Source organism: Cervus canadensis, chromosome 3 (assembly GCF_019320065.1).
Source record: "Cervus canadensis isolate Bull #8, Minnesota chromosome 3, ASM1932006v1, whole genome shotgun sequence".
Classification (NCBI taxonomy): domain Eukaryota; kingdom Metazoa; phylum Chordata; class Mammalia; order Artiodactyla; family Cervidae; genus Cervus; species Cervus canadensis.
The window spans coordinates 1,921,982-1,941,949 of NC_057388.1; positions in this window are offsets into that span (position 1 = coordinate 1,921,982).

The window sequence follows — 19,968 nt, forward strand, 5'->3', positions numbered from 1 at the left end:
AATCTTCTGTTTTGTCAATTATGCTAAAGTCTTTGACTGTGTGGATCATAACAAACTATGGAAAGCTCTTAAAGAGATGGGGATACCAGACTATCTTACCTGTCTCCTGAGAAACGTATATGTGGGTCAAGAAGCAACAGTTATTACCTTGTATGGAAAAAACTGACTGGTTCAAAATTGAGAAAGGAGTATGAAAAGGCTGTTTATTGTCACCCTGTTTATTTAACTTATACAAAGCACACATCATGTGAAATGCAGAGTTGGATGAGCTACAAGCTGGGATCAAGATAGGCGGGAGAAATATCAACAACCTCGGATATGCAGATGATACCAATTTAATGGCAGAAAGGGAAGAGAAACTAAAGAGCCTCTTGATGAATGTAAAAGAAGAGAGTGAAAAAGTCAGCTTAAAACTCAATATTAAAAAAAAAATAATAACTAAGATCATGACATCCGGTCCCATCACTCCCAGGCAAATAGAAAGGCAAAAGGTGGAAGCAGTGACAGAGGTCCTCTTCTTGGGCTCTAAAATCACTGTCGATGGTGAGTGCAGGAATGGAATTAGAAGACGATTGCTTTTTGGCAGAAAAGCCATGGCAAACCTAGACAGTGTTAGGTGTCTAGCAATGATAGCACTTTCCAACAAAGGTTCATATAGTCAAGGCTATGGTCTTTCCATTAGTCAGGTACGGATGTGAGAGTTGCACCATAAAGAAGGCAGAATGTTGAAGAATTGATGCTTTTGAACTGTGGTGCTGGAGAAGACTTTTGAGAGTTCCTTGGACAGCAAGGAGATCAAGCCAGTCAATCTTAAAGAAATTCAACCTTGAAAATTCATTGGAAGGACTGTTGCTTTAACTCTAGCATTTTGGCCACCTGATACAAACAGCTGACTCATGGAAAAAGACCCTCATGTTGGTAAGGATTGAAGGCAGAGGAGAAGAGGGAGACAGGGGATTAGATGGTTGAATGGTATCACCAATTCAATGGACATGAACTTGGACAAATTCCTGAAGATGGTGAGGGACAGGAAGTCAGGCATTCTGTAGTCCATGGGGTCTCAAAGAGTTGGATGGGACTTGTAGATAGAAAAACATGATCAATTCCTTGCAGATTGTTTCAATATTAGTGTCATATTTGAATCTACTTCTGAGTTTTGGTTTGTTTGTTTTATGGATATATTAGAGTTCCCCATGGATATTGAACTGACAATATGTCTTTATATAAGGAGAAAGATTTATTTTAAGGAATTGACTCACTTGCTTATGGAGGCTACTAAGTATAAAACTCACACTTTAAAGGCTGCTGGACTGGAGAACAGGAGAAGAGTCAAAGTTCTGAAGAGTCAAAGAGTCAAAGAGCTGAAGTTCAAGTCTGAAGGCATCTTCAGGCAGAATTCCCTCTAGATCAGGGGAAATCAGTCATTTTCTTCAAATTAGTGCTTCAGCTGATTTGCTGAGGGCCACCCACAATAAATGGGGGGAAATATTCCTACTTATAGTCCTTCAATTTAAATGTTAATCTCAACAATACACCCTCCTAAATATAAGCACTATGATGTTTAACTAATATCTCAGCATAGTGATTCAGTTAAATTGACACATAAATTAACCACCATAATGGGTGTGTGTTTTCTAACTTACCTACATGCCTCATTTTGGTTGTTGTTATAGTTGTTAAAGCTTGGGAATTTTGTGTAAGACAATATAAATAGAAATAAACCACTTTTGTACCTCAGAATGTGCACATACTTCCTTCTGGTAGATCTGAGTGCTTGAATTAATCTAGTTAGGACTTAGGCTGACTTTGAGGTTTATGTTGCTATGATTATCCCTGGTATATCAAAATTTGAAAGTTTCATGAATACTACCTTTATTTAGAGTGAGGATTGGTTTCCCAAAGTGTTACGTAAATCCTGTCTATAGGTCTTTCGTTTTACACTGTACCCAAAGGAAGATCTCTTTGCTTGTTACTCTCTACTGCCTTTTTCCCAAAAGTATTCTACTGTCACTTCTTATTCAAGCTTGTTGTCATAGTGGGGACTTCCGTCCATGTGGTCACAAAGAGTAGAACATGACGGAGTAACTGAGTACAAGTGTAAGCATAGTAGAGTGATCATACATTTCGATGAGATGTTTCAGTTCGTTTTTGTGCGAACATCTTATTCATCATTCTCAGGCTGTGGACATCTGTTCTACTGTCCCACCCCTGGACGTATTATTGGGCTTAGACCATCAAGGGTTGTTTATTCCTGTTTCCATCCCTCTTAGCTTCAGGAGTTTTCAGGAGTTCCGTAGGGATGGGGATGTTTTCTGCCTTCCTCCCAGATTAAGGCTTCCTGCTCTATGGTGGATATTGAAAGCATGGATATAGAGGAGGCTCGTGTATTTCTAACCTGTTTCCTGTTCCACTTTCCTATCACAGTGCACATAGTCTTACAGTTCTTACCAGTCACTTCTGACCACCCTGTGGGGTCTGTGGAAAAAAACATTTCAATTTCTTAGATATTTCCCAATTTCTGCAGCTTTCAGTGGTTTCATATTCTACAGGCAATTTATCAATTATTCAGGCTGAACTCTTCAAATAAATGTCCATTTGCATCTATCCTCTGTAAGTACAAACTTCTTGTTTCTCCTTGCATACACTTGATTCTTTTTATAATTTGACCCAGTTCTCAGCTCACTGGAAGGTATGAAATAAAGTCATAAATTTGAAATTAGTCTGCAAGCTGCAAGATTAGGGATGAAACAGCTTCTCCATTCTCCACGACCCAGGAAAAAAAGGTGTCAGGGTTTTTTTTTTGTTGTTGTTGTTGTTTGTTTGTTTTTTAAGTGAAGTATAATTGCTTTACAGAATTTTGTTGTTTTCTGTCAAGCCTCAACATGAATCAGCCATAGGTATACATATATCTCCTCCCTTTTGAAACTCCCTTTCATCTCCTTCCCCATCTCACCCTTCTTGGTTGATACAGATCCCCTGTTTGAATTTCCTGAGCCATACAGTAAATTCCCGTTGGCTGTCTATTTTACATATGGTAATGTAAGTTTCCGTTACTCTTTCCATACATCTCACCTGCTCCTCCCCTCTCCCCATGTCCACAAATCTATTTTCTATCTCTATTTCCCCAGTGTTGCCCTGCAAATAAATTCTTCAGTAACATTTTTCTAGATTCCATATATATGCATTAGTATATGATATTTATCTTTCTTTCTCTGACTTACTTCACTCTGTATAATAGGCTTTAAGTTAATCCACCTCATTAGAACTGATGCAAATGTGTTCTTTTTTATGGCTGAGTAATATTGCATTGTGTATATGTACCACAATTTCTTTATCCACTCATCTGTCGATGGACATCTAGGTTTTAGCTATTGTAAATAGTGCTGAAATGAACAATGGGATACATGTGTCTTCTTCTCAGTTGTGGTTTCCTCAGGGTATATGCCTAGGAGTGGGATTGCTGGGTCATATGGTGGCTTTATTCCTAATTATTTAAGGAATCTCCATACTGTCTTTCATAGTGGCAGTATCAATTTATATTTCCACCAACGGTGCAAGAACGTTGTTTTCTCCACACCCTCTCCAGCATTCATTGTTTGTAGACTTTTTGGTGATGACCATTCTTACTGGTGTGAGGTGATATCTTATTTATTTGCATTTCTCTAGTAATGAGTGATGTTGAGCATCTCTTCTTGTGTTTGTTAGTCATCTGTATGCCTTCTTTGGAGAAATGTCTGTTTCAGTATTTTTCCCACTTTTTTGATTGGGTTTGTTTTTTCTGGTATTGAGTTGTATGAGTTGATGGTATATTTTGGAAATTAATCCTTTGTCAGTTGTTTCATTTGCTATTATTTTCTCCCATTCTTTGCATTGTCTTTTAACTTTACTTATAACTTCCTTTTAAGATTAATCAGGTCCCACTTGTTTACTTTTGTTTTTATTTCCATTACTCTAGGAGGTGGATCATAGGGATTTTTTTTTTTTTTAATTTCATACTTCTGCTTGAACTGTAGTGCTATTTTATTTCAATTATAATGTACAATTTTCATAATGACTAGTAATATTGATTTATCTTCATGATTTGATTGGACATTTTAAATTCTTATTTTCCAAGTTGCTGTTTATGCCATATTTTCTTTTGAGCTTTGTAAATTATATTTTTTATATTGTGATTTGCTTTTGAACTTAATGGGCTTAATGGAGAGGAAACAAGCTTTTCTATGTTATCCTTTTTAGTTACAGATTATTTTCTCCTATGTAATAAATATTTCATTATTCTAAAGTCTTAATGGTATTCTTCTAATTACATTTTAGATATTAATCACATTGTTTTTCACATATAGATCTGTAACACACCTTGAATTCAGCTAATAAGCTTTGGGTCATGGTTCTGTTCATTTCTTTTTTCTTAAGGTAAAATTCACAAACATAAAATGCACAGTCTTAACTATTTTAAAGTGTATTATTCACTTAGTATAGTCACAATGTTTTCAACCATCATCACCATCTAATTTCAATGCAACTTCATCACTTTTAAAAGGAACTTCATATCCATTAAGCAGTCAATCTCCATTCTTTTTCCCTGACAAACACTAATCTGCTTTCTGTTTCTATTAATTGTCTGCTCTTGGCATTTCATGTAAATATAATTTTTAAAAAGTACTTTTCTGTGTCTGAAATTTTTCACTTAGCTTAAGATTCACCCATGTCACATCATGAATACATCATTTACTTTTATGGCTGATCAATATTCTTCTATGATTATTATCCACGTTGTTGATCCATTCATGAGTTGATGGACATTTGGTTTGCTTTCACTCTGTGCCTAAATGAATAATGCTACTGAAAATATTCAGGCGCAAATTTTTGTTTTAATACCTGTACCTAATTTGGAGGGAGGGCTTCATATCAAGTTCCAGAAGGGCTGGGTCACATGATATTCATTGTTTAACTTTTTGAGGAAACACAAACTGATATTCACAGCTGCTGTTCTGATTTTATATTTCCAGTAGCAGTGGGTAAGATTCCAATTTCTCCATATTGTCAACATTTGTTTATTTTCTGTTTGTTTTTAGAAATTACCTAGTATACATGAAGTGGTAACTCTTGATAATTTTGATTTACATTTTCCTAATAAATGATTATCTTGAGTATCTTTCATGTATAGATACTTGTATATATTCTTTGAAAAATGATTTTTTTGAAGTCCTTTGTCTACTTCTTACTTGGGTTGTATAAAGACTCTTGAGATGTAAGAGCTCATTGTAAATTATGGGAAGTAGACATTTATCAGTATATGATTTGCAAATATTTTCGCACATCTATGTTTTTTTTTTCTCACTTTCTTGGTAGTATCTGTTAAAACAGATTTAGTTTTAGATTTTTAGTTTAATATACATAGTTGCTTGTGATGCTGTTGTCATATTTAAGAAGCCATTGAGTGAGATTTATTTCCAACAGGACACAGTGGAGGGTTCTGCTGATCCACTCTCCAGATAATTTGATAAGAAATATATATATATATATATAGTAAAAATAATAATAATAAATAAAGCCTCTGGAAATGGCCTTAAGGGCAAACAGCAAACTGAGAAACATCTACTCAAGAATATGTATGAAAATGCATTAAAAAGGTGAAAATCTGTGGTATGTGAACTTCATCTTTTTTTAGCTCAGTGAGTAGGAAACTTACTCCAGGCAGCTGTGTCCAGGAACAGAGGTTCTCTCTTCTCAATAGCTGAGTAGAACACTTCCTTCCCAGGAGGAAGGGACATCATTGTTTCTCATTCTGTCCCCAGCGACATGTTCCTCACTTTCTGTCAGAGTCGATTGCTCCCTTCTTCCCACCTATTGTGGTCCAGTGGGGAAATGACCCTATCTTAGACATCATGCACTGGACTACTGGGGTGGTAATTACTTTTCTATAGCTCTTGAGCCCATGGGTGCACATGAGGAGAGAAAATTAGAAAGGATCCTAGGCTGCCAAAATCCCACAAAGTGCTAAAATCCAAGAATGTGGTTGTTAATCAGAGAAAAGCTTACCATTGTCCTTGCCCTCAATTCTAGGACCCTGGCTCAAATAATTTTTCTGGATGAAGAATCAAGTTATAAATAGATAGCTTCCAATCTCCTCTCAAAATAACTTTCTCTACTTTGAGAAGGATTTAGAACTTCAAATCTAAAGGCATTCTCAAGAACGATGTGGTGAATACAATTGAGTAGAAATTCAAGATACAGGTTGAAGTTTAGGATAACTTCTTTGCAGAAGAGAACTGACAAATGTGATAGATGGGGAATGGCTTTTGTGGAGTGGAACAAAAAACAATCATTGAAAGAAGCCAAAAGACTCCATCCTTATTTCCAACAACTTTATATGCATCTGATTTCTCCTGTTAAATACTTCTACATTTAACTAGTCAAAGCATTTTCTCTATCAGCAACTGTGTATTTTATTTGCAATAATTATTCCAAAACTGATTGCAGCTAACAGATCATGAAGAATGAAAATCTAGAATATTATGATTTATTAAGTTTTGAAGACAGAGGACTTGGGTACAATTTAATAAGAAATAAGACACCTGGAAAGAAGTGTTTATAGAAAGCTCAGCTTTGACCAGCCCAGTTTTCTATATGACCAACCTAGACAGCATATTAAAAAGCAGAGACATTACTTCGTCAACAAAGTTCTGTCTAGTCAAGACTATGGTTTTTCCAGTAGTCATGTATATATTTGAGAGCTGGATTATAAAGAAAGTTGAGCACAGAAGAATTGATGCTTTTGAACTGTGGTGTTGGAAAAGACTCTTGAAGTCCTTTGGACTTCAAGGAGATCCAACCAGTCCATCCTAAAGGAAATCAGTCCTGCCTGTTCGTTGGAAGGACTGATGTTGAACCTGAAACTCCAATATGAAACGCCCCCTGATGCGAAGAGCTGACTCATTTGAAAAGACCCTGATGTTGGGAAAGATTGAAGGCAGGAGGAGAAGGGGACAACAGAGGATGAGATGGTTAGATGGCATCACCGACTCAGTGGACATGAGTTTGGGTAAACTCCGGGAGTTGGTGATGGACAGGGAGGCCTGGCGTGCTGCAGTCGATGGGGTTGCAAAGAGTCGGACACGACTGGACGATGGAACTGAACTGAACCACGCATTTGGCTTGAATGCAGGACTGTGGGACTCTGATTGCTTCCAGCTGCAGTGAAGATGATGAAGAAGACAAACTAAAATAAATAAATAAATAGCCATCTCAGGTGTTTATATTCTCTGAACTCGAGTTTTCTCTTCCGTTCTTTTTTTATCTCCTTTTTTTTTTTTTTTTAAAGTTTTGACTGCCCTGGGTCTTCTTTGCTGCATGGGCTTTCCCTGGTTGAAACTAGTGGGGACTGCTCTTCCTTGAGGTGCATGGGCTTCCCATTGCAATGGTTTCTCTCATTGCAATGACTCTAGGTGCACAGGCCTCAGTAGTTGCAGCACAGAGGTTTAGTTGCCCCACATCATGAGGGATCTCCCTGGACCAGGAATGGAACCCATGTCCCCTGCATTGGCAGGTGGATTCTTAACCACTGTACCACCAGGGAAGTCTTTCTCTTCCATTCTTAAGGTATGAGTACTATTTTAACAACTGGGCAAATTAAGCTATGTATCAGAGAATCTAAACTTAATGACCAGTAAATCATAACAGTAATTCCCAAACTTGCCATGTCTCTGAGTTAAAAATTGGGTCTTTGTTTAGAAATGAATAATACTCTAAAATTATGAAATAGAAATATTTGAGAGGACTCTTTAAATACCTTAGTCCCTAAGTACCATTGAGTTTCTTGTGTGCAGAAGCAACCATTTTAGAAAAAGCTAGCCTTTTGTTTTAAAACTATATGTCTACTCTTCAAAGGTACATTTATTATCTCTTCTACCCTTAGGTAGCTCCCAAATTCCTATGGAGTGCTGGACAACAGGGATTTCCCAGGTGCACTAGTGGTAAAGAACCTGCCTGCCAGTGCAGGAGACTTAACAGATGAGGGTTCCATTCTTGGTTCAGGAAGATCCCCTGGAGGAGGGCATGAAAATCCACTCTAGTATTATTGCCTGGAAAATCCCATGGACAGAGGAGCCTGGCAGGCTACTGTCCATAGAATTGAAAAAGTCAAACAAAAACACAACTGAAGTGAGTTAGCTTGCACACATACCAAACAGCAACATATGCAACTGCATATTCAAAATAAGCTGATTACAGGGTCAGCTTGAAATAAGAAATCTTACCAAGATAAGTACAAACATTGTTTTCCAGTTATAGTTTAAAACAAAAACAAATACAAAAAAAAAAACAAAAAACTATGGATGTGTCACAAAAATTTTGTGAACAAGTTAACAAGGTTCCTGTCACATGGCATGCAGTTATTGATAATGTTATTAATTTTGTTCTCAAAACTCATGTTATTCAATATGGTAGATCCTGGCCAAATACAGCTATTTAAATTCAAATTAATTAGAATTAAGAAAGTTAAATGTTCATTTTTTCAGTCACTGATTGGTTCATTAAAAAATGTCTTCACCAGTATCTTCCTTCATAACCAGAGATTCCTCACTGCCCTCTCACAAATATCAAGGCTGTTGACTCCTGATATATAATATTACTCATAGAAAACTTATGAACCTCTTCCTAAAATCAACACCAAAGAGATTATTTTATAACTTGATTCATTTTGAAAATCTGTGTCTTTAATGTTTCAAAATATTATACTAGCTTCCCGGGAGTGAAAATCAAATTCATAAGCCATTCTAGGACAATGCAACTTAAGATGTTCAAAATTGAAATGATATATTCTACATGTGATAAACTGCCCTCACTGTCATCCATGTGATTAAAGTCCTGCCTTTCCCTTACCCTCTCAAATAATCAATTTTTAATTTATTTTATTTTACCTCCAAATGCTTTCCTTGCCCTCCAACCAGTTTTCATGACCCTAGACTTTCTACCTTTCTAAGTCATTACCACTGTTTTCTTTTCTCTTTTTTTTTGGCTGTACTGGGTCTTTCTTTAGGTGTGTGAGCTTTCTCTGCTTGCAGTGTGGGTCTCTCTAGTTGCAGTGTGTAGACTTACTCGCCTCATTGCATATGTGGGATCCTAGTTCCCTGAACAGGGATCAAATGCATGCCCCCTCCAGGGTCTCAAGAATCTCAAGATTCCTCCCCCGTCTTATCTAAGGTGCTGCAAGTCTTGCACTCACAGCAGGCAGCCACTCACAGTCTATTCCCAGTCAGGGCAGTGTCCAGGCAGGTTAGAAACAAGATCAGAGACCTGCTCCGATTTGTCTCTGAAGCCTAAACAAGACTTTTTTTTTTTCTTTTTTTAATTTCCCTAACAAAACTTTCATGGCATTCTTTTTTCTTTCGGGGACATAGGGCACAAAATGTGGACAGACAAGTGCCAAGAAACTGAATGGTATTTTTTTACTGAGCTAGCAGTGAGCATGAGATCCTGAGTAATGGTGCTGCCTGTGAGTTCTATGTTATTTTATTATTTATTTACTTATTTATCCTTCTAATCATTTACTATTCATTTATTCATTTGCATGAGAAGTGATTGGTGGTGATTTGTGAATAAAGTGCTAACAAGCAGCATTCCATTCTACAGAGAAATTCCTCATGAAAGGAAGAGTCAATCAATATGACAAACTTCAGGTTCTCTTATTTTAAGAATTGGCCATAGCCTCCCCAACCTTCAGCAACCGCTGTCCTAATTAGTTGTTAGCTATGAAAAACAAGCAAGGTCTTCCATGAACAAAAAGATTGCCAATCACTAAAGCTCAGATGAGGGTTAACAATATTTAGAAATGATCACTAGCTTTTAATTAAGGCAAGTACATTAAATTTCAGATGTAACTTTATTACACGCTTAATAGACTATGGTACAGTATAACCATGAATTTCATATGTACTGGGAAACCAAAAAATTCGTGTGACTCCCTTTATTACAATATTCACCTTATTGCTGTAGTCTGGAAATGAATTCACAATATCTCTAAGGTATGTGCTGGTACAGGCACAGTGCACACAGTTCAGAAGAAAAATAAATCTGAAAAATATTATAACACCAGGAAAAGTAATTTATGTACATACAACATGCTGTCTTCCTCTGAGCTGAAAACAGAGCTACTGTTTTCAGAAACCTTTCAAAGAGCACATGCATTTTAGGTTTAGCTTATTGATTTGTGAAATTGTATCAACCATAATATGCAAATTCCAATCTGTCAAACTCCCAGTTGTTCCCTGAGCACAACAAATGGACTTTTTGTTTCTTTGTTAATGTTTTTGTCTCAAGTGGTCTCCTTCCTTTTCATGCATACCTTTACTACTTTTTAAAAATTATTTCAATCAACTTGCTCACAAAACCATGAATTTTTGAGTCTACATTGAGCTATCTAGCCTCAGAAAGTTTACATTAATCTAATTTAATTAAAATGTCTCATATGTGTGTGTGAGTGTGTGTGTGTGTTATTGTTGTTTTGTTACTGTCATGTCTGACTCTGCAGCCCCATGAACTGTAGCCTGCCAGGCTCCTCTGTCAATGGAATTTCCCAGGAAAGAATACTGGAGTGGGTTGCCATTTCCTTCTACAGAGGGTCTTCCGAGACCAGGGATTAAACACACTTCACCTGCATTGGAAGGCGGATTCTTTATCACTGAGCCACCAGGTAAGCCCCGAGCCCTGTGTGTGTGTGTGTGTGTGTGTGTGTGCACATGCATGTGTGCGTGCACGTGTGTGCGTGTGCTAACTTGCTTCAGTCGTGTCCAACTCTTTGTGACCCTGTGGACTATAGCCTGCCAGTCTCTTCTGTCCATGGGATTCTCAGGTAAGAATACTGAAGTGAGCTGCTGTGCCTCCCTACAGGGATTCTTTCCAACCCAGGGATTGAATCTGAGTCTCTTAACCATCTCCTGCATTGGCAGGTGAGTTCTTTACCACTATGCCACCTGGAAAGCATATGTGTGTGTGTGTATATATACACATATAGGACTTTGTCTATGTATGTATGTGAGCACACAGTTCTATTATGTGTATGTGTAATATTATAAATATACAAAATTATCAATACATATCCAAGTAGCCAATAAGCAGCTTTACCAAATGTTAAATTTGTGTCATTTTTTTATTCAGATAAATTGACTTTAAAGAAATAAAAAATTACAGATACATAGAATATTTTTATACTCTTTCCTCATTTCACTTCTGATTTCAGTTCCTTATGCAAACTTTAGTTTTACATCAATGATTAGCATAAATACTGTTTTTTCTACATAATGTGATACATACAAATACTCATGCCATTATCCTGTAAGATTATTAAATTTTCATAAGTGATATCTTAGTTGACATGTCATTGGGAACTAATTTATGAATGTTAAGTCTGGTTGGCCTATAGATTGCCTAAAGTCTTACTCTTATCTTTTAAATCAGATGTGTTGGCTCTAATGCTAAACAAATAATTTAATTGATTTCTACTTGGCTATAACTTATCTTTCTAAATACACATTTAATTTCTACAAAACTGAAGTCATGGCTCATATTATTACATTCATATTGCCCCAAAATTTTTTGTGTTTTTTTTAAATTAGTTAATTTATTTCAATTGGAGGCTAATTACTTTACAATATTGTAGTGGTTTTTGCCATACATTCACATGAATCAGTCATGGGTGTACATGTGTTACCCATCCTGAATCCCCCCCCTCCTCCTTCCCCATCCCATCCCTCTGGGTCATCCTAGTGTACCAGTCCTGAGCACCCTGTCTCATGCATTGAACCTGGATTGGTGATCTATTTCATGTATGATAATATATATGTTTCCAAAAGTCTGTTCTCTACATCTGTGTCTCTTTTGCTGTCTCACATGTAGGGTCATCGTTGCCATCTTTCTAAATTCCATATATATGTGTTAATATACTGTCTTAGTGTTTTTCTTTCCGATTTACTTCACTCTGTATAATAGGCTTGTTTCATCCACCTCATTATAACTGATTCAATTGCATTATTTTTAATGGCTGAATGATATTCCATTGTGCATATGTACCAGAGTTTTCTTATCCATTTGTCTGCTGATGGACATCTAGGTTACTTCCATGTCCTGACTATTGTAAATAGTGCTGTGAAGAACATTGGGGTACATGTGTCTCTTTCAATTCTGGTTTCCTTGTTGTGTATGCCCAGTAATGGGATTTCTGGGTCATATGGGAATTCTATTTCCAGGTTTTTAAGGAATTTGCATACTGTTCTCCATAGTGGCTATACTAGTTTGCATTCCCACCAACAGTGTAAGAGAGTGCCCTTTTTCTCTGCACTCTCTCCAGCATTTACTGTTTGTAGACTTTTTGATAGCAACCATTCTGACCCGTGAGATGGTACCTCATTGTGGTTTTGATTTGCATTTCTCTGATAATGAGTGATGTTGAGAATTTTTCATGTGTTTGTTAGCCATCTGTATGTCTTGTTTGGAGAAATGTCTGTTTAGTTCTTTGGCCCATTTTTTGAATAGGTCTTTTATTTCTCTGGAATTGAGCTGCATGAGCTGCTTGTATATTTTTGAGATTAATTCTTTGTCACTTGCTTTGTTTGCTATTATTTCCTCCCATTCCAAATGCTGTCTTTCACCTTGTTTTTGGTTTCCTTCATTGTGCAAAAGCTTTTAAGTTTAATTACGTCCAGTTTGTCTATTTTTCCTTTTATTTCCATTACTCTGGGAGGTGGATCATAGAGGATCATGCTGTGATTTATGTCAGAGAGTGTTTTGCCTATGTTTTCCTCTAGGAGTTTTATAGTTTCTGGTCTTACATTTAGATCTTTAATCCATTTTGAGTTTATTTTTGTGTATGGTGTTAGAAAGTGTTCTAGTTTCATTCTTTTACAAGTGGTTAACCAGTTTTCCCAGCACCACTTGTTAAAGAGATTGTCTTTTCTCCATTGTATATTCTTGCTTCCTTTGTCAAAAATAAGGTATCCATAGGTGCGTGGATTTATCTCTGGGTTTTCTATTTTGCTCCATTGATCTGTATTTCTGTCTTTGTGCCAGTACCATACTGTCTTGATGACTGTAGCTTTGTAATATAGTCTGAAATCAGGCAGGTTTATTCCTCCAATTCCATTCTTCTTTCTCAAGATTGCTTTGGCTATTCAAGGTTTGTTGTTGTTGTTGTTGTTGTTTTGTATTTCCTTACAAATTGTGAAATTATTTGTTCTAGTTCTCTGAAAAATGCTGTTGGTAGCTTGATAGGGCTTGCATTGAATCTATAGCTTTGGATAGTATACTCATTTTCACTGTATTGATTCTTCTGATCCATTAACATGGTACATTTCTGCATCTATTTGTGTCTTCTTTGATTTCTTTCATCAGTGTTTTATAGTTTTCTATATATAGGTATTTTATTGCCTTAGGTAGATTTATTCCTAAGTATTGTATTCTTTTCGTTGCAATGGTAAATGGAATAGTATCCTTAATTTCTCTTTCTGTTTTCTCATTGTTAGTGTATAGGAATGCAAGGTATTTCAGTCTGTTAATTTTATATCCTGCAACTTTACTATATTCATTGATTAGCTCCAGTAATTTTCTGGTGGTGTGTTCAGGGTTTTCTATATAGAGGATCATGTCATCTGCAAACACTGAGAGTTTTACTTCTTCTTTTGCAATCTGGATTCATTTTATTCCTTTTTCTTCTCTGATTGCTGTGGCCAAAACTTCCAAAACTATGTTGAATAGTAGTGGTGAGAGTGGGCACCCTTGTCTTGTTCCTGAAGTTAGGGGAAATGCTTTAAATCGTTCACTGTGGAGGATATTGTTTGCTTTGGATTATCAAATATGGCTTTTATTATGCTGAGGTATGTTCCTTTTATGCCTGCTTTCTGGGAGTTTTTTTTTTTTTTTTTTTTTCCTATCATAAATGAATGCTGAATTTTGTCAAAGGCTTTCTCTGCATCTGTTGAGATAATCATATGGTTTTTATCTTTCAATTTGTTAATGTGGTGTATCACATTGATTGATTTGTGAATATTGAAGAAGCTTTGCATCCCTGCAATAAAGCCCACTTGCTCATGATATATGACCTTTTTAATATGTTGTTGGATTTTGTTTGCTCGAATTTTGTTAAGGATTTTTGCATCTATGTTCATCAGTGATTTTGGCCTATAGTTTTCCTTTTTTGTGTCATCTTTGTCTGGTTTTGGAATTAGGGTAATCGTGGCCTCATAGAATGAGTTTGGCAGTTCACCTTCCTCTGCAATTTTCTGGAAGAGTTTGAGTAGGATTGGTGTTAGCTCTTCTCTACGTTTTTGGTAAAATTCAGCTGTGAAGCTGTGTGGTCTTGGGCTTTTGTTTGTTGGAAGATTTCTGATTACAGTTTTGATTTCCGTGTTTGTGATGGGTCTGTTAAGATTTTCTATTTCTTCCTGGTTCAGTTTTGGAAAGTTATGTTTTTCTAAGAATTTGTCCATTTCTTCCAAGTTGTCCATTTTATTGGCATATAGTTGGTGATAGAAGTCTCTTATGATCCTTTGTATTTTTGTGTTTGTCTGTAGTGATTTCCACATTTTATTTCTAATTTTCTGGATTTGATTCTTCTCCCTATTTTTCTTGATGAGTCTGGCTAATTGTCTATTTTATTTATCTTCCAAAAGAACCAGCTTTGAGCTTTGCTGGTTTTTGCTATGGTCTCCTTTGTTTCTTTTACACTTATTTATGCCCTAATTTTTTTTTATGATTTCTTTCCTTCTACTAACTATGGGCTTCTTCATGTCTTCTTTTTCTAGTTGTCTTAGGTGTAGAGTTGTTGTGTTTTCATTTTCATTAGTTTGTATGCATATTTTTATTTCTTCTGTGATTTGTTGGTTATTCAGAAGCATGTTGTTTAGCATCTGTATTTTTGTATATATATATTTTTTTCCCTGTAGTTGACATCTAATCTTACCACATTGTGATCAAGAAAATAGGCTTGAGATGATTTCAATTTTTTTTGAATTTACCAAAGCTAGATACTGCCCAGGATGTGATCTATCCTGGAAAATGTTCTGTGTGAGCTTGAGAAAAAGGTGAAATTCATTGTTTTGCAGTGTACTCTCCTATAGATATCAATTAGGTCTAACTGGTCTATTGTATCATTTAAAGTTTGTGTTTCCTTGCTAATTTTCTGTTTAGTTGATCTATCCACAGGTGTGAGTGAGGTATTAAAGTCTTCCCCTATTATTGTGTTACTGTTAATTTCCCCTTTTGTCCTTGTTAGCATTTGCCTTACATATTGTGATGCTCCTATGTTGGGGGCATATATATTTATAATTGTTATATCTTCTTCTTGGATTGGTACTTTGACCATTATGTAGTGTCCTTCTTTGTCTCTTTCCACTGCCTTTATTTCAAAGTCAATTTCATCTGATATGAGTACTGCTACTTCTGCTTTCTTTTGGTCTCCATTTGCAAGAAATATCTTTTCCCAACCCTTCACTTTCAGTCTGTGTGTGTCACTGGTTTTGAGGTGGGTCTCTTGTAGAAAGCATATATAAGGGTCTTGTTTTTGTGTCCATTTACCCGGTCTTTGTCTTTTGGTTGGGGCATTCAACCCATTTACATTTAAGATAATTATTGATATGTATGATCCCATTGCCATTTACTTTGTTGTTTTGGGTTCGAGTTTGCATACCTTTTCTGTGTTTCCTGTCTAGAGAAGTTCCTTTAGCATGTGTTGGAGAACTGGTTTGGTGCTGCTGAATTTCGTCAGCTTTTGCTTGTTGGTAAAGCTTTTGAATTCTCCTTCAATTTGAATGAGATCCTTGCTGGGTATAATAATCAGGATTGTAGGTTTTTCTCTTTCATCACTTTAAATACGTCCTGCCAGTACCTTCTGGCCTGAAGAGTTTCTATTGAAAGATCAGCTATTATCCTTATGGGAATCCCCTTGTGTGTTATTTGTTGTTTTTCTCTTGCTGCTTTTAATATGTGCTCTTTGTTTTTGATCTTCATTAATGTGATTAATATGTGTGTTGGGGTGTTTTGCCTTGGTTTTATCCTGTTTGGGACCCTCTAGATTTCTTGAATGTGGGTGGTTATTTCCTTCCCCATTTTAGGGAAGCTTTCAACTATTGTCTCCTCATGTATTTTTTCATGACCTTTCTTTTTATCTTTTTTCTTCTGGGACTCCTATTATTTAAATGTTGGGGCATTTAACATTGTCCCAGAGATCTCTGAGTTTGTCCTCATTTCTTTTTTTTTTTTTTTTTCTTCCTCATTTCTTTTTATTCTTTTTTAATTTTTTTCCTCTCTGCTTCATTTATTCCCACCATTCTATCTTCCACTTCACTTATCCTATCTTCTGCCTCAGTTATTCTACTGTTGATTTCATCCAGAGTGCTTTTGATCTCAGTTGTTGCATTATTAATTATTGATTGACTTTTTTTTTTAATTTCTTCTAGGTCCTTGTTAAACTTTTATTGCCTCTTCTCAATCCTTGTCTCCAGACGATTTATACATAACTCCATTTTGTTTTCAAGATTTTGGATCATTCTTACTATCATTATTTTGAATCCTTTTTCTGGTAGACTCCCTATCTCCTTCTCTTTTGTTTGGATTGGTGGACATTTATCATGTTCCTTTACCTGTTGAGTACTTATCTGCCTTTTCATTTTGTTTAGATTTTTGTGTTTGGGGTGGCCTTTCTGTATGCTGGAAGTTTGTGGTTCCTCTTTATTATGGAGTTGCTCCCTATGGATGGGGTTGGACAAGTGGCTTGTAAAGGTTCCCTGATTTGGGAAGCTAGTATCGGTGTTCTGGTGGGTGGAGCTGAATCTCTTCTCTCTGGATAAGTGTCCAGTAGTGAATTTTGAGGTGTTTACTGGTTTGGTGTGATTTTTGTTGCCTGCATTTTAATACTCAGGGTTATGTTCCTGAGTTTGTGAAGAATTGAGTTAGTATGTCTTGCTCTGAAACTTGTTGCCTCTTGGCTAGAGCTTGGTTTCAGTGTTGGTATGGAGGCTTTTGGATAAGCTCTTGTCGTTAATGTTCCCTGCAGTCAGTTTTCTGGTGTTCTTGAGTTTTGGATTTAAGCCTCCAGCCTCTGATTTTCAGTCTTATTCTAACAGTAACATCAAGATTTCTCCTTCCATCCAGTACAGATGATAAAACATCTATGTTAATGGTGAAAAGATTCTCTACAGTGAGGGACATCCAGAGAGTTTCGCCGAGTTACATGGAGAAGAGAAGAGGGAGAAGGGAGATAGAGGTAGTTAGGTGGAGAATAAGGGGAATCAAAAGGGGAGAGAGCAATCTAGCCAGTAATCAATTCCCTATGTGCTCTCGACAGTCTGGAACATTCAGAGAGCTTCATGGAGTTACATAGAGAAAAGAGAAGGGAGGAGGGAGATAGAAGAGACCAGGAGGAGAAGAGGGGGAGAGAAAATGAGAGAGACCAATCTAGCCAGTAATCAGTTCCCTAGGTGTTCTCCACAGCTCTGAACACCCAAAAAGATTCACAGATTTAAGTAGAAAAGAGATGGGGGAGGGAGGAGATAGAGGTGATACGTGGGAGATAAAGGACCGTCAAAAGGGGAGAGAGCAATCAAGCCAGTAACCTCACTTGTATGTAAAAATGAGTACTGAAGATTGGATTCTTAAAGGTTCAAAACTGATAACAAATACCAAAAAGCAAAGATTAAAAATCTAGAGTAGAAGTTAGACTCTCAAAAATATAATATTAAAAAACAAAGCAAAATAGCAAAAACTATTATATATATATATATATATATATATATATATATATATATATATGAAACTTGCTTTAAAAATAAGAGCCTTTTTTTGCAAGATAATAGTAGGCTTTAAAAATGAAAATTAAGGGAGTAATAAATAACTTAAAAATTTTTTTTAAAATGATAATAGTAAAATATATTTAGGAATTTCCTTGGAGCTGTTGAGGGCAGTGTGGGGTCAGTTCAGTTTCAGATAGTTCCTTGTTTCAGCTTATACTTCTTCTCAATGTTTATAGGCCTCAGGGTTTTAATCTGTTGCACCTGTCACTTTCAAAGTGGTTCTTTCTTTGTTTATTTTGGCTTGTTTATTTGGCTTTGTTTATTTTGGGAGTCTCTTCAGGGTCTAATTTCTTCCCTGGTACAAGGGGGCAAAGGTGGTCACTTATTTAGGCTCACTTGTTCACTTGTGCTGTGGGCGGGGAGGAACATGGCAAACAAACATCACTGGCATGTGTGGGGAGTGCTCGCAGTGTCTGGGCCTCACTGAAACCCACTCACAGAGTGGGTGCCTTCCTCATCTACACTGCTCAGGCTCCAGGTTGCTCTGCAGGGGTACTTTCTAAAGCAGGCCCTGGGTTGTGTGCACTTCCCAGGTCTAAGCCACTCAGGTTCAAGTTCTCGGGTACTCCACAAAGGCACAGACTCGGTTGGGCCTGCATCTCGTGCCCTTCCCTGGTACGAGCACTCAAGCGACCAGGTGCTTGGCGAACAAGTGAATGGTGCGTCTTATCACCTCCCTGGTCCCAGCCACTCTGTTTCCTGGGTATGCTGCATGTTGCAGTCTCAGGCATGCCATGTGTCTCTTCGGGGAAGCTGATCTCTAACTGCAACCCTCCTGATGAATGTCAACCTTTCAGGATCCCAGGAAGAGTTGGTTAGCAACTGGGAGCCTGCTCACAGTTTGGTGGAGGATGCCATCTCTGGTGCTGAGACTGCCCCTCTCCTTCCAGCTCTGGCTGTCACCTGCCTGCCTCTCTGCCTCCTGTGCAGGGAGGGATCAGTCCACAGGAGGCTAGCTCTCCTCTGGTATTTGCTCAGTCCTTTGTTCTGTGAGTGGGACAGGTTGTGCCTTAGAGTTTCTCACGGGAATGTTCTCTCTCCCTCTGTCTCTTTTTTCTCTCTCTCTGGCTATCCCACAATTTGGGTTGCTATCTCATGTTAGCTCCCTCAGATTGTCCTCAAGGAATTCAGGCCCCATCCTTACCCTAAGCAATGCAGCCAACACCTTCCTGTTCAGCCCCTGCTCACTGCTGGCTGACGTGAGCATCTGGGCTACTTCTCCGCTGGGAGTTGCGGTTAAGCATACAATCTGTGTTTTTCCTTCTTTTTTCTATTTTTTCCTCCTGGTTATGTTGCCCTCTGAGATTCCAAAACTCCCCAAAGGCCCGCTGATGAGAGGGTTTCCTAGTATTTGGAAACTTCTCCTTCACAAGTCCCTCCCCGGGACAGGACTCTGTCCCTAACTCTTTTGTCTCTCTTTTCATCTTTTATATTTTGTCCTACCTCCTTTTGAAGAGAATGGGCTGCCTTTCTGGATGCCTGGTGTCCTCTGCCAGCATTCAGAAGTTGTTTTGTGGCTGAGTAATATTCCACTGTGTATATGTACCATAGCTTCCTTATCCATTTGTCTGCTGATGGGCATCTAGGTTGCTTCCATGTCCTGGCTATTATAAACAGTGCTGCGATGAACATTGGGGTGCATGTGTTTCTTTCATATCTGGTTTCCTCAGTGTGTATATGCCCAGGAGTGGGATTGCTGGGTCATATGGCAGTTCTATTTCCAGTTTTTTTAAGGAATCTCCACACTGTTCTCCATAGTGGTTGTACTAGTTTGCATTCCCACCAACAGTGTAAGAGGGTTCCCTTTTCTCCACACCCTCTCCAGCATTTATTGCTTGTAGACTTTTGGATAGCATCTATTCTGACTGGAGTGTAATGGTACCTCATTGAGGTTTTGATTTGCATTTCTCTGATAATGAGTGATGTTGAGCATCTTTTCATGTGTTTGTTAGCCATCTGTATGTCTTCTTTGGAGAAAATAATTCATTTGAATCAGTTCTAATGAGATGGATGAAACTGGAGCCCATTATACAGAGTTAAGGAAGCCAGAAAGATAAAGACCAATACAGCATTCTAACGCATATATATGGAATTTAAAAAGATGGTAACGATAACCCCATATGCAAAA